Source organism: Harmonia axyridis, chromosome X, assembly GCF_914767665.1.
Source record: "Harmonia axyridis chromosome X, icHarAxyr1.1, whole genome shotgun sequence".
NCBI classification, from domain to species: domain Eukaryota; kingdom Metazoa; phylum Arthropoda; class Insecta; order Coleoptera; family Coccinellidae; genus Harmonia; species Harmonia axyridis.
The window spans coordinates 5,340,300-5,366,732 of NC_059508.1; the positions used below are offsets into that span (position 1 = coordinate 5,340,300).

The 26,433-nt window shown below is 31.5% G+C and overlaps 1 long non-coding RNA gene across 1 annotated transcript; it reads left to right on the forward strand.

Moving 5' to 3' along the window:
- The first annotated feature begins 14,380 nt into the window (after positions 1 to 14,380).
- On the forward strand, positions 14,381 to 18,850 carry LOC123686316. Its single transcript, XR_006748440.1, has 4 exons — positions 14,381 to 14,653; positions 14,734 to 14,903; positions 15,986 to 16,124; positions 18,733 to 18,850. It is a non-coding gene; the product is annotated as an uncharacterized LOC123686316 (long non-coding RNA).
- The last annotated feature ends 7,583 nt before the right edge of the window (positions 18,851 to 26,433 follow it).

The following is a 26,433-nucleotide window of genomic DNA, read 5'->3' on the forward strand; positions in this document are numbered from 1 at the left end:
TATTGTAAATCATCATGGTTTCCATTTCTTGAAAACGAATAGAATAATAGAAACTTGAGTTCAACAATATGTCTCAGTAACTTCTTAATTCAGATATTGTATAGGGCTCACATTCAGCAATAAATTAAAATATTGATTTTTGGAAAATTCTGAAATTATTTATATTCTTTATCATTATCCGTAAGTAGCTCAATAATTTTATATTAAAATATAAAGTGCTTTCTTAAGAGACTGAGTATTGTGAATGGCGTTGCTATTCTCAAGGTGTTGAAAATATTGTTTGTTTTTATGAAAAAACAATAATAATCTATATATGTACAAACCTATCATTGTAAGAATATTTTTTCTCCCGAATATACTCCTACAAGACTTTACATTTCATATTGAAAAAAGTTTTAACAGCAAGCTTCTCAGTAACAAATATTTGTCTTACTGACGTAATTCCACCCCAAAAAATAATTTCATAAGACATTACCGATTGCAAATTAGCTGAATAAATTAGCATCGAGTTGTTATGATCAAATTGGTTTTTTAAAGCTTTTTATTGAAGGAAGTTAATTCAATTTAATTAAACGAGAGAATTTAATATTCCCGACAGCAACTACATATGTGTTGACCAATTCAAGTGACTATCAATATTCAATCCTTATAGTTTTGTCTGTAAATTAGTTTGGATTGCACTAGAGCTGAATATTATGCTGTCTGGTGGTGAAAATAAAATATTTGTTTTGTCACCATTCAGAACTAGGCTGTTCCAAGCACACCACTTCTCAACCATGAACATAGATCGCATTAAATTGATCACGACTACATTCATATCATTAGACCTCACTAAAATTTTTTGTCGTCCGCATGAAGAGGTGTTTCTATTATTGCCTCAGTTGCTGACTCGAAAATATCAGGTAGCTCGTCTATGTATGCTGAAAATAAAATTGTCTCAGCCAAGTTCCCTGCGGTACACCACTTATGAAGATATGACATTATGACATTTTCGAATAGTTTGAGTGGTTTTCCTTTTATTCCCCGCTTTTCCAGTTTCGAGAGCAAGACATTATGGTTGACACAATCGAAGGCTTTCGGAGGTCCACGAAAAATCCAGTAGGCACTTCACCATTTTCAATGGAATATATTATTGAACTGTTTCAGCCGTTACTATTTGTTAGTTCACATGATTTAAACAAGTTTTTATTATCACTAAGTTTCACGACCAATTGAATTGGAATCAAAATTTAAGGATTACATTGTGTAACCGCAGTTTCGAACTCATTTTAGTTCATCTTCAAACACTGTGAAGATTCTACAAATTGTACAGAGAATGTATGTAAAAACAAGTACAAAAAAGTGACACTTGGGAAAACCCACTGAAGAGACTATAAAATTCGGTAGAAAGAAAACATTTTTGACTGTTAGCTAACGTCCAGGAACTATTTGAAAGAATAGAATATTTTAGAATAACAGAGTTGCCCTTTGATTCCATAAGCAAGTTCTTCCTCTTTCGGAAGATTCCAAAAAATGAAAGATGACGTTGAAACAAGCTCGAATACTTTTCATTCGGGATAATCGAATTAAACTTTCTTTGAGATGAGAAATTTGTTGATCTATATGAAGCAAAAAAAATACATAATAAATAAATGAATGAATAAATAAATAAATAAATAAATAAATAAATAAATAAATAAATAAATAAATAAATACATAAATAAATGAATAAATAAATCAATGCGGAATGGCGAATGCGGCGGTTATTGATTTTAGGGGGATAATACTTCAGAAAGAAGAACAATAAAGGCGAGATATTGACCTATAATCGAGTCCTTATGTTTGTTAGAGACAGAGATTATGAATTTAGTTAACAGTATGAATAACAAAAATCCTGCGGATATGATGAAATCCCTATTACAGTGATCAAGCTCCACATCTCACATATAATCGAACCCAACAACATGGTTTCTCTCAAGGCAAGGGTTCAGAACCGCAGTTTCGAACTTATTGTAGTTCATCTTCAGATACTGTGGAGAATCTACCAATTTTACAAATCATTTATGTGAAAACAGGTACAAAAAATCGGTAATTGGAAAACTCAGGGATATCAATAAATTTTGACCGTTATCTAACTTCCAGGAATGATTTGAAAGCATTGAATATTTTAGAGTAACAGAGGTCTGTTTGTTCGTTCATAATTTCAAAACTATTTCAGTCAAATAATTTATAAATTTCAATAGATTCTAAAAAGTTTAGTTTCCTGCCTTTTGATTCTAGATGTATTACCATCATATTTTCAATTGTACTAAAAGGATGATTATTATCTAAACAATGTGTTGAAAAAGTTGAAGAGTCGCTTATTTATGGAGAAATGTGATGATTATTGAATCTAGTTTTGAATGAACGTGCTGTTTGTCCTATATATGTATTTCATATTGCAAGTTGAACAAATCAACATTAACTCGTAATTTACTTGTATTTGGGTTTGAGTCTTTTGCATAACACAGCAACGATAAATTTCATTTATTTATTTGAACCATATTCAATTTCAATTTGGGAAGACTTTTAGCTACTTCTTCATTTATATCACCGAAGTATAAGAGAGAAATGAATTTTTTGTGCTCTTCAGTTGTTATGATAGACAATATTTGAATTGTGGCTATTTGTGAATTTTTTTTTTCAACTAAATTTTCTATAATTGTATGTTTGAAACCATTGTTAACAGCTTTTGTTTCTATAGTTTCTATTTCAATTTCGCGGTTTATTTTTGATAATGGTAAGGTAAAAGCTCTATGAATCATTGATCTTCTTTGTAGACATAATTCTATAAATATTATGAACTCACAGTCTATTACAGTATTTACATGTGATTGTTCCAGAGACTCAGAAACTAAATTGATATTTTCATTTCTCGAAAACCTAGGGAACATATTCTCTATATCAAGATTTAAAAGATATGAATCATTTGGCAGTTTGAAATCTTTCAATTTTCTTGTGAGTTCTACGGAGTTTCTGATTGTTTATTTTGAGTTCAAGCTTGTTAGAGTAAGTTAGGAGTAAGTCAGGAGATTATGAGTTGATATGTTCAACTTGCAATATGAAATACATATATAGGACAAACAGCAGCACGTTCATTCAAAACTAGATTCAATGATCATCGAATAGATTTAACTATAAATAAGCGACTCTCCAACTTTGCAATACATCGTTTAGATAATAATCATCCTTTTACTACAATTGATAATATGAAAATAATACATGTAGAATCGAAAGGCAGGAAACTAAACTATTTAGAATCCATTGGAATTTATAAATTGTTGAACAGATATAGTTTTGAAATTATGAACGAAGAGACAGAACTCGATCACTCTAAAATATTCAATGCTTTCAAATAATCCCTGGAAGTTAAATAACGGTCAAAATTGTTTGCTATCTACCGAATTTTATAGCCTCTTCCCTGAGTTTTCCCAAGTACCACTTTTTAAATAAATGCTCTGTATAATTGGTAGATCCTCCACAGTATCTGAAGATGAATTAGATTATGTTCAAAACTGTGGTTTCAGTACACTTGCATTGAGTAAAATCATGTTGCCTTTCGGGTTCGATTATAAGTGAAATGTGGAGCTTTATCACAGTAATAGGGATTTCATCATATCCGCAGGATAATTTGTTATTCATAATCTTGACTGTATTTATGTTCTCTGTCTCTGACATAGAATAAGGACAAAATTTTATGTGAAATACGCTGGTAATTAGCCTTTATTGTACTTGTTTCTGAAGTATTATCCCCAAAAAGCAATAACCTTCGCATTCGCCATTTCGCATTGATTAATGTATTTTTGTTTGCTTCATATAAAACAACAAATTTCTCATCTCGAAGAAAAGTTCGAAAATCACGAATGAAAAATTTCCGAGCATGTTACAACGTCATCTTTTATATTTTGGAATGTTCCAAAGGAGGGGCAATTCGCTTATGGATTGATTATGGAATCATAGAGCATGCGAAATGAGTTTGTACGGTTCACAACTGATGCATATTGCAAATACGCAGAAGTGCATCTGGAATTTTTTGCTAGGCAACGCACCCAGATATGAACATCCTGCAACAAGGTGTGACCATTCATCAAGTGGTGGTCTGTCGAGTCGGGTCGGATAGTAGTTGAAGTTTTTGATTGAAATTGAATTGATTTGAATTCAATGAAGCAGCAAATTTGTTTATTGTGCAATTGAAAAACGAAAAGATTTTTTTAATTCAAGGTGAGAAAATTATCTCATTAATGTTTTGAATTTCGATTTGTTCCCTCAGGATTAAATTTTCCGTTTTCGGTATTATAACAAATATTCAATGAGTGGCTATAAAAATGAATGTTTATGAAATAGGCAATGAATCCATATTTTCGGTATTAATTTCTTAATAGAAAGGATGAAATTTTTTGTTTTCGGTATTATTACAAATATTCAGTTGATTTGCTATGAACATTTTTGAGAGATAGGCAATTAATCTACGTAACCATATTATCGGTATTTATTTGTAGTGTAATTCGTCATATTGTCAGTGAATTTTGTCTTCATAATATGTCGTAGGAGGGAAATCATTGATTGGAAATCGTGAAATAGTTATGCGCATGTGCAGATGTTTTCGTATAATTCATTAGAAATCGATTAAATAGGTATCCGCATGTGCAGATATTATCATTGGTCTTTCGCAGAATCAATTGTGAACGGTTTTTAATCAATTTAAGTATTCTTCTTCTTTATGAAGCAGACCATTATCCAATATCGTGTGAAATACATGTGAAAAACAAAAACGATCTGAATGATATTCATTATTAGGTGGATTCCATTTGAGACCTTTAATGGGAAATTTTGTGAGCTAGTATAAGGATAACCATTAATTAGAAATCGATGAAATGGCTGGATAGAAAGAAGACATGGGCAGATGTTTTCTTTGATTGTTCAAAGAAGAAGAAGAAGAAAAAATGTTATTTTATACCTAATGAACTAATTGATATCAATTAATCAATATTTTATAATTGGACAATTCTCTCTTTGAAGCTGTTCTTAATCGAATAACATGAAATGGGAACAAACATCATATATGGAATCAATTGATTTTCTTTATTGGGCAATATTCACTTTTGAAATCAGCCTTAAAATTTATTTGATGAATAGAAGTAAATGGACAAATTCGTTTTTATTATTTACTGATTAGTTTGGAATTCGAAGTGGAGTAAATATTTCTAACGAAAAGCTGTTATTATTTTCATTTTCAGGAGAAGAAGAAGTTCTATTATGGATCAAGACTAGAAATTGCTGAAAATCTTGAAGATATTAAGATGGTGTTTAACATACTTCTGATCAATGATGAGAGACTATTTATGAATGAATGCCTCAATGCAAGGGATATGAGTCTGAGATACAGAAATCTGGGTGAGACCTTTCATTCACATTTCAAATTTCCATATCTTGGTACAAAGTTGTGTATAGATTTTAATTTTTTTATTCTTCAGGGAGGCATGCAATTGATCACCATATAATATACTACGCTTCACTTTGAGTTCATCCACACCTCTGAGCACCTGATGAACGAATTGTACAAAAACGATGAGGCAATTTTGGGATTTGAGCGATGGAATACATATTGTGACATGGTTGATGTCTAGCAATAAGCTACTGGACGGTATGTTTCATTTGGTGATATGAATTCTCATAGATTAGATTTTTAAGTACAATATTAATTGATTTGAAGAGAAAATCTCTTATTCAATAGGCAATATAGCCCTCCAACTCCAATAGATCAAGCCTATTATCAGATGAAGAGAAATTAACTGGATTGAGTGAACTTACGATGACATCAACTTGAAATGTCTTATTCGCATTTTTTACAATAAAATATGTTAGCTGTTCTGAGAGTTTGAACATATTTATTTTCTATATAGCTCATTGAAAACTTGGAACATTTAATACATTCAATTATAACGTCAAACACTACTGTAGTAAGAACATAAAGCGAATTTAAGCGACTAACCTGGTTATCATTGGTAATTACCAACAATAACCAATTGCATTCAGCGCTTTTGGTCATTATTGTTTATATCACATGAGGTTATGAAATTAGTTTTCTATGTCACCGATTATGATCGAAAATAACCAAACGTAATTACACTCAAATCTCGAGATTTGGGTTAAACTTTAGTTCATTACTGACATTTTAAAAGTAAGTAAGCTTAAATTTGATCAAAATGAGCTTGATGAATTGATATGCAAGCCTAAACAATTCTCTGGTGATGGCCAGCATTGACATCAAAACGGTGCGTTTATACCAAAGGAAGCTGTTAAAATAAAAATTGTGGTTACTTTGAATTTAACTTCTAGATTGGATTCGAAATTCATCAGGAAATTATTTCGTTATTATGGTGCTGATTGCAATATTTTGGTTTCAGGTATAGTTGATTGTATGGCTTCATTGATTTCGATTGGAACTGAAGAAAAATAAGATGGGGAACTAGAAATCTTTCCATTTGAAATCGGAAGAGAAAGAAATCAAAATCCATTTGATGCTACCAGAAAATTCCCAAAAAGGTAAGAACAAATGCATTTTTTGCTATATCGTTCATTTATATTAGAAAACATCCAGACAATTCCACTCCATTCAACTTGGACCCTTCAAGCATTAAATAAAAACGCATACTCTGTAGGATATCGAATATACGCTTGTTGGAGACTTTAACGGTCGGTTAGGACAAAAGTTTACGTATGAATTCTAAACTTCGTTGAACAGACTATTCAAAATATTTTTATGAAGTAAAGAATTACAATATTTTTTCATGTTTTTTGAGCTAGTTCACTTCATTCAACATTTTTGTCATACTGAACATCAAAGTACAAAACTACACCTGGAATTTGAAATATTTCCTGTTCATAATGGAGATTTTTCTGCATTTTTAATCACGGAATATTTATTGACGCTCAGTGCCGTTTTAATAACTATTTTGTTAACATCAGAAATTGATATATCACTCAGATATTGATATTGAGATTTTTTCGTTCGCTTATAACTTAATGACTCGATACAATCTAAAGGCAACACATCAATCTCGGCTCCTTAAAATTCATAAAAAATACACATCTTGTTCATTCATTCGTTCGTCTCGCTGAAGTGACAAGTAGTCAAAAGCGTAGAAATGGAGGTACTGGGGGTAATTAACCCCCCCCCCCCAAGATTTTCAAAATATAAAATTGCAGAATTCTCGCAAAGACGAACAACAAAATTTTTTACATAAAATGAACCAATAATCATTTTACTTTCCTTTGAAATACACAGCAGTAAAAAATCAGACCCTTTTACGGTTTATGAGTTCATTATCGCTTTCAAGATGAGTAGCTTTATTGCACTACGACCTCGTCTTTGTCCGAGGTTTATTATTTTCCTTTATCTATCTGCTTTGTCGGCTCCTCATTTTCCATCTGTGATTTTTGCATTCGTCATCGGTATACACTTACCTGTTGTTTTCAGTTTTTGGTATCATTTGTCAAAAAATTTCAATACTGTACGTATCAACAAAGTGAACTGAGTTATTGTAAAAATTGTGTGGGATATGTTGTGCAATTTATTGTTTTTAATTCAAATTGTAATTTATTTGTGAGGACATCAGTTTTGAATTGACTATGTATATCTACACGGTGTTCCTAAATTGGAGGTAAAAATGAAATTGACAGATTTCCGGTATCATTTTGAGAAAAAAGTCCTATAACATGTGTCCCCAAATACTTTGCTTTTGAGGTACAGGTGTTCAAATTCAAGGTTTTTCTCATAGAATCTTTCATTCACAAGATATTTATTTTAAATTGGCCATAGATATCCCAATTTAAAGTTTTTATTATGTGATATGCTAATTTTGAATGCAAATTTACAGGGCCGCCGCCAGACCTTTTGGCGTCCTGGAAAAATAAAATTTCGCCGCCCTGCTTTGCCTTATTTATCTGAAATTTTTTGAAGGAGCCTCTGTTATTCCCCCCTGGCCTCTTTTCGATTTCATATGAAATCGCCCTTTTCAACTTAAAATCACATTGTCAAATTTATCAAAGGAGGTTTTGTCGATTTCATCAAAAAACATCCTGAATTTTTTAAAAGTACGATGCTCTATATGTCTATAGTAAAAAGAAGACGTAGTTCTTAAAGGTGCCTATTTGTATTTTTATAACTATAGTTATCCATTTGATTTCTAAGAAATTGGCTTTTGAAAGTTTTATTATGTTACTACTAAGAAAACATTTTTGTGTCTTGTTTTATCAACTGACTTTGCGCCCCTACAATTTGGCGCTCCGGCAGAATGTCCGGCTTGTTGATCCTGGCGGTGGCCCTGTAAATCTACAGGGTGATATTTTTTCTGGAAGGTAGCCAGCTTCTTTACTCCAAAACTATTTCTTGGTAAATTATTTTTTGGTAGTTGAGAAAAATGTAAAAAGAAACTTAGGTCCAGTACTACACTTTTTCGTTTGTTATAGTTTTGTCGTATCTGCTTTAGCTTCAGAGAAAACAATTTCAAACAACTCTGTAGTAATCCTCAGGAAATTCCAAATTGGTACTATGATCCAGCTAGTTAGCTGGAACTAATGAATGAATTAATTAATTATAAGTTTTGGTATTTATTTACCCACTCCGTGGTGAAGATTAATAAAGATTTGATAAACTGATAAAAGCATCACTGATGAGTACGACACCCTAGAAACACCCTGTATATCGAGAACAAAGCGTTCGCGAGTTCATATCCATGGGACTTTTTATTCTCAAAATTATCCAGGGAATCTCTTATTTTCCTCCGTATTTCTAATTACGAAACACCCAGTATAAAGTAAAAACAAGCGAATAGGTAATAAAAAATTATTTCGAGTAATTTTGCTCAAACTTCGCCATCAAATTTTTTTTTCACATAACAGATATGAGTAAATGTTATCGCCAAACTTTTTTTTCGATTACTTCCCACAAAGTATATTTACATTCTTTTTTATCTTATCATCGTCAAATAATTGAGATTTTCATATTTATCAAAGAAAATATTCTTGCGTTTTCATCTAAAACTATTGTGTGTTATATCATTATTAAATAGACCAAGTATAAAGACATTGTGGGTGAATTCTTGTTCAGAAAATTCCATCAAATTCTGAATTCTTATTCTTTTTACCCTTCATCTCTTATAGGTATTACTTCTGGAACGCCATCTTCAACATCGAAGAGCACAACTGGAAACATTAAGGTAGGAACTCTCAAACAATTGTTTCTTGGTTTATTTGATTTTATTGTAAATCATCATCGTTTCCATTTCTTGAAATCGAATAGAATAATAGAAACTTGAGTTCAACAATATGTCTCAGTAACTTCTTAATTCAGATATTGTATAGGGCTCACATTCAGCAATAAATTAAAAAATTAATTTTTGGAAAATTCTGAAATTATTTATATTCTTTATCATTATCCGTAAGCAGCTCAATAATTTTATATTAAAATATAAAGTGCTTTCTTAAGAGACTGAGTATTGTGAATGGGAAAAAAATATTCCTTCGAGTGGCGTTGCTATTCTCAAGGTGTTGAAAATATTGTTTGTTTTTATGAAAAAACAATAATAATCTATATATGTACAAACCTATCATTGTGAGAATATTTTTTCTCTCGAATATACTCCTACAAGACTTTACATTTCATATTGAAAAAAGTTTTAACAGCAAGCTTCTCAGTAACAAATATTTGTCTTACTGACGTAATTCCACCCCAAAAAATAATTTCATAAGACATTACCGATTGAAAATTAGCTGAATAAATTAGCATCAAGTTGTTATGATCAAATTGGTTCTTTAAAGCTTTTTATTGAAGGAAGTTAATTCAATTTAATTAAACGAGAGAATTTAATATTCCCGACAGCAACTACATATGTGTTGACCAATTCAAGTGACTATCAATATTCAATCCTTATAGTTTTGTCTGTAAATTAGTTTGGATTGCACTAGAGCTGAATATTATGCTGTCTGGTGGTGAAAATAAAATATTTGTTTAGTCACCATTCAGAACTAGGCTGTTCCAAGCACACCACTTCTCAACCATGAACATAGATCGCATTAAATTGATCACGACTACATTCATATCATTAGACCTCACTAAAATTTTTTGTCGTCCGCATGAAGAGGTGTTTCTATTATTGCCTCAGTTGCTGACTCAAAAATATCAGGTAGCTCGTCTATGTATGCTGAAAATAAAATTGTCTCAGCCAAGTTCCCTGCGGTACACCACTTATGAAGATATGACATTATGACATTTTCGAATAGTTTGAGTGGTTTTCCGTTTATTCCCCGCTTTTCCAGTTTCGAGAGCAAGACATTATGGTTGACACAAATGAAATCTTTCGGAGGTCCACGAAAAATCCAGCAGGCACTTCACCATTTTCAATGGAATATATTATTGAACTGTTTCAGCCGTTACTATTTGTTAGTTCACATGATTTAAACAAGTTTTTATTATCACTAAGTTTTACGACCAATTGAATTGGAATCAAAATTTAAGGATTACATTGTGTAACCGCAGTTTCGAACTCATTTTAGTTCATCTTCAAACACTGTGAAGATTCTACAAATTGTACAGAGAATTTATGTGAAAACAGGTACAAAAAAGTGACACTTGGGAAAATCCACGGAAGAGACTATAAAATTCGGTAGGAAGAAAACATTTTTGACTGTTAGCTAACGTCCAGGAACTATTTGAAAGCATTGAATATTTTAGAATAACAGAGCTGCTCTCTGATTCCATAAGCAGGTTCTTCCTCTTTTGGAAGATGATTCCAAAAAATAAAAGATGACGTTGAAACAAGCTCGAATATTTTCCATTCGGGATTATCAGATTAAACTTTCTTTGAGATGAGAAATTTGTTGATCTATATGAAGCAAAAAAATACATGATAAATAAATAAATAAATAAATGAATAATTTAATCAATGCGGAATGGCGAATGCGGCGGTTATTAATTTTAGGGGGATAATACTTCAGAAAGAAGAACAATAAAGGCGAGATATTGACCTATAATCGAGTCCTTATGTTTGTTAGAGACAGAGATTATGAATTTAGTTAACAGTATGAATAACAAAAATCCTGCGGATATGATGAAATCCCTATTACAGTGATCAAGCCCCACATCTCACATATAATCGAACCCAACAACATGGTTTCTCTCAAGGCAAGGGTTCAGAACCGTAGTTTCGAACTTATTGTAGTTCATCTTCAGATACTGTGGAGAATCTACCAATTTTACAAATCATTTATGTGAAAACAGGTACAAAAAATTGGTAATTGGAAAACTCAGGGATATCAATAAATTTTGACCGTTATCTAACTTCCAGGAATGATTTGAAAGCATTGAATATTTTAGAGTAACAGAGGTCTGTTTGTTCGTTCATAATTTCAAGACTATTTCAGTCAAATAATTTATAAATTTCAATAGATTCTAAAAACTTTAGTTTCCTGCCTTTTGATTCTAGATGTATTACCATCATATTTTCAATTGTAGTAAAAGGATGATTATTATCTTAACAATGTGTTGAAAAGGTGGAGAGTCGCTTATTTATGGAGAAATGTGATGATTATTGAATCTAGTTTTGAATGAACGTGCTGTTTGTCCTATATATGTATTTCATATTGCAAGTTGAACAAATCAACATTAACTCGTAATTTACTTGTATTTGGGTTTGAGTCTTTTGCATAACACAGCAACGATAAATTTCATTTATTTATTTGAACCATATTCAATTTTAATTTGGGAAGACTTTTAGCTACTTCTTCATTCATATCACCGAAGTATAAGAGAGAAATGAATTTTTTGTACTCTTCAGTTGTTATGATAGACAATATTTGAATTGTGGCTATTTGTGAATTTTTTTTTTCAACTAAATTTTCTATAATTGTATGTTTGAAACCATTGTTAACAGCTTTTGTTTCTATAGTTTCTATTTCAATTTCGTGGTTTATTTTTGATAATGGTAAGGTAAAAGCTCTATGAATCATTGATCTTCTTCGTAGACATAATTCTATAAATATTATGAACTCACAGTCTATTACAGAATTAACATGTGATTGCTCCAGAGACTCAGAAACTAAATTGATATTTTCATTTCTCGGAATACTGGGGAACATATTCTCTATATCAAGATTTAAAAGATATGAATCATTTGGCAGTGTGAAATCTTTCAATTTTCTTGTGAGTTCTACGGAGTTTTTGATTGTTTATTCTGAGTTCAAGCTTGTTAGAGTAAGTTAGGAGTAAGTCAGGAGATTATGAGTTGATATGTTCAACTTGCAATATGAAATACATATATAGGACAAACAGCACGTTCATTCATAACTAGATTCAATGATCATCGAATAGATTTAACTATAAATAAGCGACTCTCCAACTTTGCAATACATCGTTTAGATAATAATCATCCTTTTACTACAATTGATAATATGAAAGTAATACATGTAGAATCGAAAGGCAGGAAATTAAACTATTTAGAATCCATTGGAATTTATAAATTGTTGAACAGATATAGTTTTGAAATTATGAACGAACAGACAGAACTTGATCACTCTAAAATATTCAATGCTTTCAAATAATTCCTGGAAGTTAAATAACGGTCAAAATTGTTTGCTATCTACCGAATTTTATAGCCTCTTCCCTGAGTTTTCCCAAGTACCACTTTTTAAATAAATGCTCTGTATAATTGGTAGATCCTCCACAGTATCTGAAGATGAATTAGATTATGTTCAAAACTGTGGTTTCAGTACCCTTGCATTGAGTAAAATCATGTTGCCTTTCGGGTTCGATTATAAGTGAAATGTGGAGCTATCACAGTAATAGGGATTTCATCATATCCGCAGGATAATTTGTTATTCATAATCTTGACTGTATTTATATTCTCTGTCTCTGACATAAAATAAGGACAAGATTTTATGTGAAATACGCTGGTAATTAGCCTTTATTGTACTTGTTTCTGAAGTATTATCCCCAAAAAGCAATAACCGCCGCATTCGCCATTTCGCATTGATTAATGTATTTTTGTTTGCTTCATATAAAACAACAAATTTCTCATATCGAAGAAAAGTTCAATTCGAAAATCACGAATGAAAAATTTTCGAGCATGTTACAACGTCATCTTTTATATTTTGGAATGTTCCAAAGGAGGGGCAATTCGCTTGTGGATTGATTATGGAATCATAGAGCATGCGAAATGAGCTTGTACGGTTCACAACTGATGCATATTGCAAATACGCAGAAGTGCATCTGGGGTTTTTTGCTAGGCAACGCATCTAGATATGAACATCCTGCAACAAGGTGTGACCATTCATCAAGTGGTCGTCGATCGAGTATGGTCGGATAGTAGTACAAGTTTTTAATTGAATTCGAATTGATTTAAATTCAATGAAGCAGCAAATTTGTTTATTGTGCAATTGAAAAACGAAAAGATTTTCTTAATTCAAGGTGAGAAAATTATCTTATTAATGTTTTGAATTTCGCTTTGTTCCCTCAGGATAAAATGTTCCGTTTTCGGTATTATAACAAATATTCAGAGTTGCTATAAATATAAATGTTTATGAAATAGGCAATGAATCCATATTTTCGGTATAAATTGCTTAATAGAAAGAATGAAATTTTTTGTTTTCGGTATTATTACAAATAGTCAGTTGATTTGCTATGAACATTTTTAAGAGATAGGCAATTAATCTACGTAACCATATTTTCGGTATTCATTTGTAGTGTAATTCGTCATATTGTCAGTGAATTTTGTCTTCATAACATGTCGTAGGAGGGAAATCATTGATTGGAAATCGTGAAATAGTTATGCGCATGTGCAGATGTTTTTGTATAATTCATTAGGAATCGATTAAATAGGTATCCGCATGTGCAGATATTATCATGGTCTTTCGCAGAATCAATTGTGAACGGTTTTTAATCAATTTAAGTATTCTTCTTCTTTTTGAAGCAGACCATTATCCAATATCGTGTGAAATACATGTGAAAAACAAAAACGATCTGAATGATATTCATTATTAGGTGGATTCCATTTGAGACCTTTAATGGGAAATTTTGTGGGCTAGTATAAGGATAACCATTAATTAGAAATCGATGAAATGGCTGAATAGATAGAACACATGGGCAGATGTTCTCTTTGATTGTTCAAAGAAGAAGAAGAAGGAAAAAGGTTATTTTATACCTAATAAACTAATTGATATCAATTAATCAATATTTTATAATTGGACAATTCTCTCCTTGAAGCTGTTCTTAATCGAATAACCTGAAATGAGAACAAACATCATATATGGATTCAATTGATTTTCTTTATTGGGCAGTATTCACTTTTGAAATCAGCCTTAAAATTTATTTGATGAATAGAAGTAAATAGACAAATTCGTTTTTATTATTTACTGATTAGTTTGGAATTCGAAGTGGAGTAAATATTTCTAACGAAAAGCTGTTAATATATTCATTTTCAGGAGAAGAAGAAGTTCTATTATGCATCAAGACTAGAAATTGCTGAAAATCTTGAAGATATTAAGATGGTGTTTAACCTACTTCTGATCAATGATGAGAGACTACTTATGAATGTAGGCCTCAATGCAAGTGATCTGAGTCTGAGATACAGAAATCTGGGTGAGTCCTTTCATTCACATTTCAACTTTCCATATCTTGGTACAAAGTTGTGTATAGATTTTAATTTTTTTATTCTTCAGAGAGGCATGCTATGGATCACCATATTATATACTACGCTTCACTTTGAGTTCATCCACACCTCTGAGCACCTGATGAACGAAATGTACAAAAACGATGAGGCAATTTTGGGATTTGAGCGATGGAATACATATTGTGACATGGTTGATGTCTAGCAATAAGCTACTGGACGGTATGTTTCATTTGGTGATATGAATTCTCATAGATTAGATTTTTAAGTATAATATTAATTGATTTGAAGAGAAAATCTCTTATTAAATAGGCAATATAGCCCTCCAACTCCAATAGATCAAGCCTATTATCAGATGAAGAGAAATTAACTGGATTGAGTGAACTTACGATGACATCAACTTGAAATGTCTTATTCGCATTTTTCACAATAAAATATGTTAGCTGTTCTGAGAGTTTGAACATATTTATTTTTTATATAGCTCAATGAAAACTTGGAACATTTAATACATTCAATTCTAACGTCAAACACTACTGTAGTAAGAACATAAAGCGAATTTAAGCGACTAACCTGGTTATCATTGGTAGTTACCAACAATTACCAATTGCATTCAGCGCTTTTGGTCATTATTGTTTATATCACATGAGGTTATGAAATTAGTCTTCTATGTCACCGATTAGGATCGAAAATAACCAAACGTAATTACACTCAAATCTCGAGATTTGGGTTAAACTTTAGTTCATTACTGACATTTTAAAAGTAAGTAAGTAAGCTTAAATTTGATCAAAATGAGCTTGATGAATTGATATGCAAGCCTACACAATTCTCTGGTGATGGCCAGCATTGTCATCAAAACGGTGCGTTTATACCGAAGGAAGCTGTTAAAATAAAAATCGGTTATGTTTGTTTCAACTGTATTCAAGCGTAAGTTTGTTATTCCTAGTGATTCCTGAAGATTTATAACCAAGGACAAGACCAAATATATTGGTGGTTATTCGCTTGAATTCGCTCATCATCAATAGAACTAATCTGTATAGGTATTACTATATGTATTGAAGAATAATAAGTTAATTTCTTATAAAAACATGAACTTCACTAATGAAATGTTTTAATCAATAATGAAAACAAATACTTTGTTATGTTATACTTATATGTGTTTATATAAGAGTGACGTCATCAATGACGCTATAGAGGCTGAAATTGCATTCTTGTGGTTACTTTGAATTTAACTTCTAGATTGGATTCGAAATTCATCAGAAAATTATTTCGTTATTATGGTGCTGATTGCAATATTTTGGTTTCAGGTATGGTTAATTGTATGGCTTCATTGATTTCGATTGGAACTGAAGAAAAATAAGATGGGGAAATAGAAATCTTTCCACTTGAAATCGGAAGAGAAAGAAATCAAAATCCATTTGATGCTACCAGAAAATTCCCAAAAGGGTAAGAACAAATGCATTTTCATTTATATTAAAAAACATCCAGACAATTCGACTCCATTCAACTTGGACCCTTCAAGCATTAAATAAAAACGCATGCTCTGTAGGATATCGAATATACGCTTGTTGGAGACTTTAACGGTCGGTTAGGACAAAAGTTTACGTATGAATTCTAAACTTCGTTGAACAGACTAGTCAAAATATTTTTATGAAGTAAAGAATTACAATCTTTTCCCATGTTTTTTGAGCTAGGTCACTTCATTCAACATTTTTGTCATACTGAACATCAAAGTACAAAACTACACCTGGAATTTGAAATATTACGTGTTCATAATGGAGATTCTTAATCAGGGAATATTTATTGACGCTCAGTGCCGTTTTAATAACAATTTTGTTATCATCAGAAATTGATATATCACTCAGATATTGATATTGAGATATTGAGATTTGTTCGTTCGCTTATAACTCAATGACTTGATACAATCTAAAGGCAACACATCAATCTCGGTTCCTTAAAATTCATAAAAAATACACATGTTGTTCATTTATTCTTTCGTCTCGCTGAAGTGACAAGTAGTCAAAAGCGTAGAAATGGGTGTACTGGGGGTAATTACCCCCCCAAGATTTCCAAAATATAAAATATAAAATTGCAAAATTCTCGCAAAGACGAAGAACAAAAATTTTTACATAAAATGAATCAATAAATAATCATTTTACTTTCCTTTGAAATACACGGCAGTAAAAAAATCAGACCCTCTTACGGTTTATGAGTTCATTATCGCTTTCAAGATGAGTTCTTTTATTGCACTACGAGCTCGTCTTTGTCCGAGGTTTATTATTTTCCTTTATCTATCTGCTTTGTCGCCTCCTCATTTTCCATCTGTGATTTTTGCATTCGTCATCGGTATACACTTACCTGTTGTTTTCAGTTTTTGTAATCATTTGTCAAAAAATTTCAATACTGTACGTATCAACAAAGTGAACTGAGTTATTGTAAAAATTGTCTGGGATATGTTGTGCAATTTATTGTTTTTAATTCAAATTGCAATTTATTTGTGAGGACATCAGTTTTGAATTGACTATGTTTATCTACACGGTGTTCCTAAATTGGAGGTAAAAATGAAATTGACAGATTTCCGATATCATTTTGAGAAAAAAGTCCTATAACATGTGTCCCCAAACACTTTGCTTTTGAGATACAGGTGTTCAAATTCAAGGTTTTTCTCATAGAATCTTTCTTTCGCAAGATATTTATTTTAAATTGGCCATAGATATCCCAATTTAAAGTTTTCATCATGTGATATGCTAATTTTGAATGCAAATTTACAGGGCCGTAGCCAGACCTTTTGGCGTCCTGGAAAAATAAAATTTCGCCGCCCTGCTTTGCCTTATTTATCTGAATTTTTTTGAAGGAGCCTCTGTTATTCCCCCCTGGCCTCTTTTCGATTTCATATGAAATCGTCCTTTTCAACTTAAAATCACATTGTCAAATTTATCAAAGGAGGTTTTGTTGATTTCATCAAAAAAATCCTGAATTTTTAAAAGTACGGTGCTCTATATGTCTATAGTACAAAGAAGACGTAGTTCTTAAAGGTGCCTATTTGTATTTTTATAACTATAGTTATCCATTTGATTTCTAAAAATTGGCTTTTGAAAGTTTTATTATGTTACTACTAAGAAAACATTTTTGTGTCTTGATTCATCAACTGACTTTGCGCCCCTACAATTTGGCGCCCCGGCAAAATGTCCGGTTTGCCGTTCCTGGCGGTGGCCCTGCAAATCTACAGGGTGATATTTTTTCTGGAAGGGTGCCAGCTTCTTTACTCCAAAACTATTTCTTGTTAAACTAATTTTTGGTAGTTAAGAAAAATGTAAAAAGAAACTTAGGTCCAGTACTGCACTTTTCCGTTTGTTATAGTTTTGTCGTATCTGCTATCGCTTTAGAAAAAAAATTTCAAACAGCTCTGTAGTAATCCTCAGGAAATTCCAAATTGTTACTAAGATCCAGCTAGTTAGATGGAATTAATGAAAGAATGAATTAATTATAAGTTTTGGTATTTATTTACCCACTCCGTGGTGAATATTAATAAAGATTTGATAAACTGATAAATGCATCACTGAAAAGTACGACACCCTAGAAACACCCTGTATCTCGAAAACAAAGCGTTGGCGGGTTCATATTCATGGGACTTTTTATTCTCAAAATTATCCAAGGAATCTCTTATTTTCCTCCGTATTTTTTATTACGAAACACCCAGTATAAAGTAAGAACAAGCGAATTAGTAATAAAAAATTATTTCGAGTAATTTTGCTCAAACTTCGCCATCAAATTTTTTTTTTCACATAACAGATATGAGTAAATGTTATCGCCAAATTTTTTTTTCGATTACTTCCCACAAAGTATATTTACATTCTTTTTTAGTCTTATCATCGTCAAATAATTGAGATTTTCATATTCATCTAAGAAAATATTCTTGCATTTTCATCTAAAACTATTGTGTGTTATATCATTATTAAATAGACCAAGTATAAAGAAATTGTGGGTGAATTCTTGTTCATAAAATTCCATCATCTTCTGAATTCTTATCCTTTTTACCCTTCATCCCTTATAGGTATTACTTCTGGAACGCCATCTTCAACATCGAAGAGCACAACTGGAAACATGAAGGTAGGAACTCTCAAACAATTGTTTCTTGGTTTATTTGATATAATTGTAAATCATCCTCGTTTCCATTTTTTGAAAACGAATAGAATAATAGAAACTTGAGTTCAACAATATGTCTCAGTAACTTCTCAATTCAGATATTGTATAGGGCTCACATACAGCAATAAATTAAAAAATTGATTTTTGAAAAATTCTGGAATTATTTATATTCCTTATCATTCTCCGTAAGCAGCTCAATAATTTTATGTTCAAATACAAAGTGCTTTCTCAAGAGACTGAGTTTTGTGAATGGGAAAAAAATATTCCTTCGAGTGGCGTTGCTATTCTCAAGGTGTTGAAAATATTGTTTGTTTTTATGAAAAAACAATAATAATCTATATATGTACAAACCTATCATTGTAAGAATATTATTTATCCCGAATATACTCCTACAAGACTCTACATTTCATATTGAAAAAATTTCAAAGAGCAAGCTTCTCAGTAACAAATATTTGTCTTACTGACGTACTTCCACGCCAAAAAATAATTTCATAAGACATAACCGATTGAAAATTAGCTGAATAAATTAGCATCAAGTTCTTATGATCAAATTGGTTGTTTAAAGCTTTTTATTGAAGGAAGTTAATTTAATTTAATTAAATGACAGAATTTAATATTCCCTACAGCAACTACCAATGTGTTGACCAATTCAAGTGACTATCAATATTCAATCCTAATAGTTTTGTCTGTAAATTAGTTTGGATTGTACTAGAGCTGAATATTATGCTGTCTGGTGGTGAAAATAAAATATTTGTTTTGTCACCATTCAGAACTAGGCTGTTCCAAGCTCACCACTTCTCAACCATGAACATAGATCGCATCAAATTGATCACGACTACATTCATATCGTTAGATCTCACTAAAATTTTTATGTCGTCCGCATGAAGAAGTGTCTCTCTTTTAATTCCTCAGTTGCTGACTCGAAAATATCAGGTAGGTCGTCGATGTATGCTAAAATAAAATTGTCTCAGCCAAGGTGCCCTGCGGTACACCACTAATGATGGTTCCCTCCGAAGATATGTTGTACACAGTTTCATAATTCAAGATGACTACTTGTTTTCTGTCTCTGAGATAACTCTCGAATAGTTTTAGTGGTTTTGCTCTCATTCCTAGCTTTACAGTTTCGAGAGCAAGACATTATGTTTGACACAATCGAAGACTTTCGGAGGCCCACGAAAAATCCAGTAGGCACTTCACCATTTTCAATGGAATGTATTATTGAACTGTTTCAGCCGTTACTATTTGTTTAGTTTACATGATTTGAACAAGTTTTCATTACCACTAAGTTTTACGACCAATTGAATTGGAATCAAAACTTAAGGATTACATTGTGTAACCGCAGTTTCGAACTCATTTAAGTTCATCTTCAAACACTGTGAAGATTCTGCAAATTTTACAGAGAATGTATGTAAAAACAGGTACAAAAAAGTGACACTTGGGAAAACCCACGGAAGAGACTATAAAATTCGGTAGAAAGAATACATTTTTGACTGTTAGCTAACGTCCAGGAACTATTTGAAAGCATTGAATATTTTAGAATAACAGAGTTGCTCTTTGATTCCATAAGCAGGTTCTTCCTCTTTTGGAAGATGATTCCAAAAATAAAAGATGACGTTGAAACAAGCTCGAATATTTTCCATTCGGAATTATCGGATTAAACTTTCTTTGAGATGAGAAATTTGTTGATCTGTATGAAGCAAAAAAAATAAGTAATTCAATGCGAAATGGCGAATGCGGCGGTTATTGATTTTAGGGGGATAATACTTCAGAAAGAAGAACAATAAAGGCTAGATATTGACTTATAATCGAGTCCTGTTTTGTTAGAGACAGAGATTATAAATTTAGTTAAAAGTATGAATAACAAAAAATCCTGCGGATATGATGAAATCCCTATTACAGTGATCAAGATCCACATCTCACATATAATCGAACCCAACAACATGGTGTCTCTCAAGGCAAGGGTTCAGAACCGCAGTTTCGAACTTATTGTAGTTCATCTTCAGATGCTGTGGAGAATCTACCAATTATACAAATAATTTATGTGAAAACAGGTACAAAAAATTGGTACTTGGGAAAACTCAGGGAAGAGACTATAAAATTCGGTAGATAGCGAAAAATTTTGACCGTTATTTAACTTCCAGGAATTATTTGAAAGCATTTAATATTTTAGAGTAACAGAGTTCTGTTTGTTCGTTCATAATTTCAAAGCTATTTCAGTCAAATAATTTATAAATTTCAATAGATCCTAAAAAGTTTAGTTTCCTGCCTTTTGATTCTAGATGTATTACCATCATATTTTCAATTGTAGTGAAAGGATGATTATTATCTAAACAATGTGTTGCAAAGGTGGATAGTCGCTTATTTATGGAGAAATGCGATGATCATTGAATCTAGTTTTGAATGAACGTGCTGTTTGTCCTATATATGTATTTCATATTGCAAGTTGAACAAATCAACATTAACTCGTGATTTACTTGTATTTGGGTTTGAGTCTTTTGCATAACACAGCAACGATAAATATCATTTATTTATTTGAACCATATTCAATTTTGATTTGGGAAGACTTTTAGCTACTTCTTCATTTATATCACCGAAGTATAAGAGAGAAATGAATTTTTTGTGCTCTTCAGTTTTATGATAGACGATATTTGCATTGTGGCTATTTGTGAATTTTTTTTCAACTAAATTTTCTATAATTGTGTGTTTGAAGCCATTGTTAACAGCTTTTGTTTCTATAGTTTCTATTTCAATTTCGCGGTTTATTTTGGATAATGGTAAGGTAAAAGCTCTATGAATCGTTGATCGGAATGCCGACGTTAAACTGTATGAACGAGTTTATTGTTGAATTGAAAATAGTTTCTTTGTAGACATAATTCTATAAATATTATGAACTCACAGTCTCTTAAAGGATTAACATGTGATTGCTCCAGAGACTCAGAAACTAAATTGATATTTTCATTTCTCGGAATACTGGGAACATAATCTCTATATCAAGATTTAAAAGATATGAATCATTTGGAAGTGTGAAATCTTTCAATTTTCTTGAGAGTTCTACGGAGTTTTTGATTGTTCATTTATGGGTTGAAGTTCGATATTGTTTAAAAATTCTATTTAGTTCTTTTTCTAATTTGTAGGTAGGGCTACTAACATATGAGACGAATGGACGAATTGGAATATTTTCTTTTTGGGTTTTCATCAGGCCATGAAATGTTGGTGGTTTGGATTCAGGTTCAGAAAATAGTTTCTTGATTCAGTTGAAATGGGGGATGATTTGTCTGCTGAAGTTGTTTCTGATAATTTTTGAATTTGAGCTGTTGGATCAATGGTAATTTCTGTTAATTTTTATTTTTGTGTCGAAAGAAATTACCATTGATCCAACAGCTTAAATTCGGGAATTATTAAAAACAACTTCAGCAGATAAATCATCCTCCATTAGATCTAAATCGAAAAAATATTTTTCAAACATGAATTCAAAACCACCAAAATTATATGGCGTGATGAAAATCCACATTGAAAATATTCCAATTCGCCCAGTGGTCTCCTATGTTGATAATCCTACCCACAAATTAGAAAAAAACTCTCATTTTCAAAACTCTAACAAGCTTCAACCCAAAATACACAATTGAAAACTCCGCAGAATTCACAAGAAAATTGAAAGATTTCACACTTTCAAATCTTGATATAGAGAATATATTCCCCAGTATTCCGAGAAATGAAAATATCAATTTAGTTTCTGAGTCTCTGGAGCAATCACATGTTAATCCTGTAATAGACTGTGAGCTCATAATATTTATAGAATTATGTCTACAAAGAAACTATTTTCAATTCAACAATAAACTTGTTCATACAGTTTAACGTCGGCATTCCGGTCGATGATTCATAAAGCTTTCAATTAACTATTATCCAAAATAAACCGCGAAATTGAAATAGAAACTATAGAAACAAAAGGTGCTAAAAATGGCTTCAAACATACAATTATAGAAAATTCACAAATAGCCACAATTCAAATATTGTATATCATAAAAATTGAAGAGCACAAAAAATTCATTTCTCTCTTCTCGTACTTATATAATATATATGTGAAATGATATAAGTGAAAAAGTAGCTAAAAGTCTTCCCAAATTAAAATTGAATATGGTTCAAACAAATAAATGAAATTTATCGTTGCTGCGTTATGCAAAAGACTCGAACCCGAATACAAGTAAATCACGAATTAATGTTGATATGTTCAACTTGCAATATGAAATACATATATAGGACAAACAGCGCACGTTCATTCAAAACTTGATTCAATGATCATCGAATAGATTTCACTATAAATAAGCGACTCTCCACCTTTGATAATAATCATCCTTTTACTACAATTGATAATATGAAAATAATACATGTAGAATCGAAAGGCAGGAAACTAAACTATTTAGAATCCATTGAAATTTATAAATTGTAGAACAGAAATAGTTTTGAAATTATGAACGAACAAAGAGAACTCGATCACTCTAAAATATTCAATGCTTTCAAATAATTCCTGGAAGTTAAATAACGGTCAAAATTGTTCGCTATCTACCGAATTTTATAGCCTCTTCCCTGAGTTTTCCCAAGTACCACTGTTTACATAAATGCTCTGTATAATTGGTAGATCCTCCACAGTATCTGAAGATGAATCAGATTATGTTCAAAACTGTGGTTTCAGTACCCTTGCCTTGAGTAAAATCATGTTGCCTTTCGGGTTCGATTATATGTGAAATGTGGAGCTTTATCACTGTAATAGGGATTTCATCATATCCGCAGGATAATTTGTTTTTCATAATCTTGACTGTATTTATGATCTCTGTCTCTGACATACAATAAGGACCCGATTATATGTGAAATATGCTGGTATTAAGCCTTTATTGTACTTCTTTCTGAAGTATTAACCCCCTAAAATCAATAACCTCCTAATTCGCCATTTCGAATTGATTCATGTATTTTTTTTGCTTCATATAAAACAAAAAATTTCTCATCTCGAAGAAAAGTTCAATTCGAAAATTCCGAATGAAAAATTTTCGAGCATGTTACAACGTCATCTTTTATATTTTGGAATGTTCCAAAGGAGGGGCAATTCGCTTATGGATTGATTATGGAATCAGAGAGCATGCGAAATGAGCTTGTATGGTTCACAACTGATGCATATTGCAAATACGCAGAAGTGCATCTGGGGTTTTTTGCTAGGCAACGCACCTAGATATGAACATCCTGCAACAAGGTGTGATCATTCATCAAGTAGTCGTGTATCGAGTCGGGTCGGATAGTAGTTGAAGTTTTTGATTGAATTTGAATTGATTTAAATTCAATGAAGCAGCAAATTTGTTTATTGTGCAATTGAAAAACGAAAAGATTTTCTTAATTCAAGGTGAGAAAATTATCTTATTATTGTTTTGAATTTCGATTTGTTACCTCAGGATAAAATTTTCCGTTTTCGGTGTTATTATAAATATTCAATGAGTGGCTATAAAAATGAATGTTTATGAAATAGGCAATGAATCCATATTTTCGGTATTAATTTCTTAATAGAAGGCATGAAATTTTTTGTTTTCGGTATTATTACAAATATTCAGTTCATTTGCTATGAACATTTTTAAGAGATAGGCAATTAATCTACGTAACCATATTTTCGGTATTTATTTGTAGTGTAATTCGTCATATTGTCAGTGAATTTTGTCTTCATAATATGTCGTAGAAGGGAAATCATTGATTGGAAATCGTGAAATAGTTATGCGCATGTGCAGATGTTTCCGTATAATTCATTAGGAATCGATTAAATAGGTATCCGCATGTGCAGATATTATCATTGGTCTTTCGCAGAATCAATTGTGAACGGTTTTTAATCAATTTAAGTATTCTTCTTCTTTTTGAAGCAGACCATTATCCAATATCGTGTGAAATACATGTGAAAAACAAAAACGATCTGAATGATATTCATTATTAGGTGGATTCCATTTGAGACCTTTAATGGGAAATTTTGTGAGCTAGTATAAGGATAACCATTAATTAGAAATCGATGAAATGGCTGAATAGATAGAACACATGGGCAGATGTTCTCTTTGATTGTTCAAAGAAGAAGAAGAAGGAAAAAGGTTATTTTATACCTAATAAACTAATTGATATCAATTAATCAATATTTTATAATTGGACAATTCTCTCCTTGAAGCTGTTCTTAATCGAATAACATGAAATGAGAACAAACATCATATACCGATTCAATCGGTTTTATTTATTGGACAGTATTCACTTTTGAAATCAGCCTTAAAATTTATTTGATAAATAGAAGTAAATGGACAAATTCGTTTTTATTATTTACTGATGAGTTTTGAATTCAAAGTGGAGTAAATATTTCTAACGAAAAGCTGTTAATATATTCATTTCCAGGAGAAGAAGAAGAAGTTCTATTATGGATGAAGACTAGAAATTGCTGAGAGTCTTGAAGATATTTAGATGGTGTTTAACATACTTCTGATCACTGATGAGAGACCATTCATGAATGTAGTCCTCAAAGCAAGTGATCTGAGTCTCAGATACAGAAATCTGGGTGAGTCCTTTCATTCACATTTCAACTTTCCATATCTTGGTACAAAGTTGTGTATAGATTTTAATTTTTTTATTCTTCAGGGAGGCATGCTATGGATCACCATATAATATACTACGCTTCACTTTGAGTTCATTCATACCTCTGAGCACCTGATGAACGAATTGTACAAAAACGATGAGGCAATTTTGGGATTTGAGCGATGGAATACATATTGTGACATGGTTGATGTCTAGCAATAAGCTACTGGACGGTATGTCACATTTGGAGATATAAATTCTCATAGATTAGATTTTTAAGTACAATATTCATTGATTTGAAAAAAATTTATTATTGAATAGGCAACATAGCCCTCCAACTCCAACAGTTCAAGTCTATTATCAAATATGGGAAATTAACTGGATTCAGTGAACTGAATGTCTTATTCGAATTTTTTGCAATAAAATATGTTAGCCGTTCTGAGAGTTTGAATATATTTATATTCTATATAGCTCATTGAAAACTTGGAGCATTTAATACATTTAATCATAACGTCAAACACTACTTTTGTCAGATTATGAAACGAATTCAAGCGAATAACCTGGTTATCAGTGGTGATTACCAACAATAACCAACTGCATTCAGCGCTTTTGGTCATTATTGGTTATATCACATGACGTTATGAAATTAGCCCAAATTACCAAACGTAATTGCACTCAAATCTCGAGATTTGTGTTTAACTTTAGGTCATTAATGACATTTTAAAAGTTTAAATTTGATCAAAATAAGCTTGATGAATTGATATGCAAGTCGACACAATTCTCTATCGATGGCAAGCTTTGTTTCATTAAAACGGTGCGTTTATACCGAGGGAAGCTGTTAAAATAAAAATTGGTTAAGTTTATTTCAACTGTATTCAAGCGGAAGTTGGTTATTCGTGGTGATTCCTGAAGATCTATAACCAAGGACAAGACCAGAGATATTAGTGGTTATTCGCTTGAATTCGCTCATCATCAATAAAACTTTTATGTATAGGTAGTACTATATGTATTGAATAATAATAAGTTA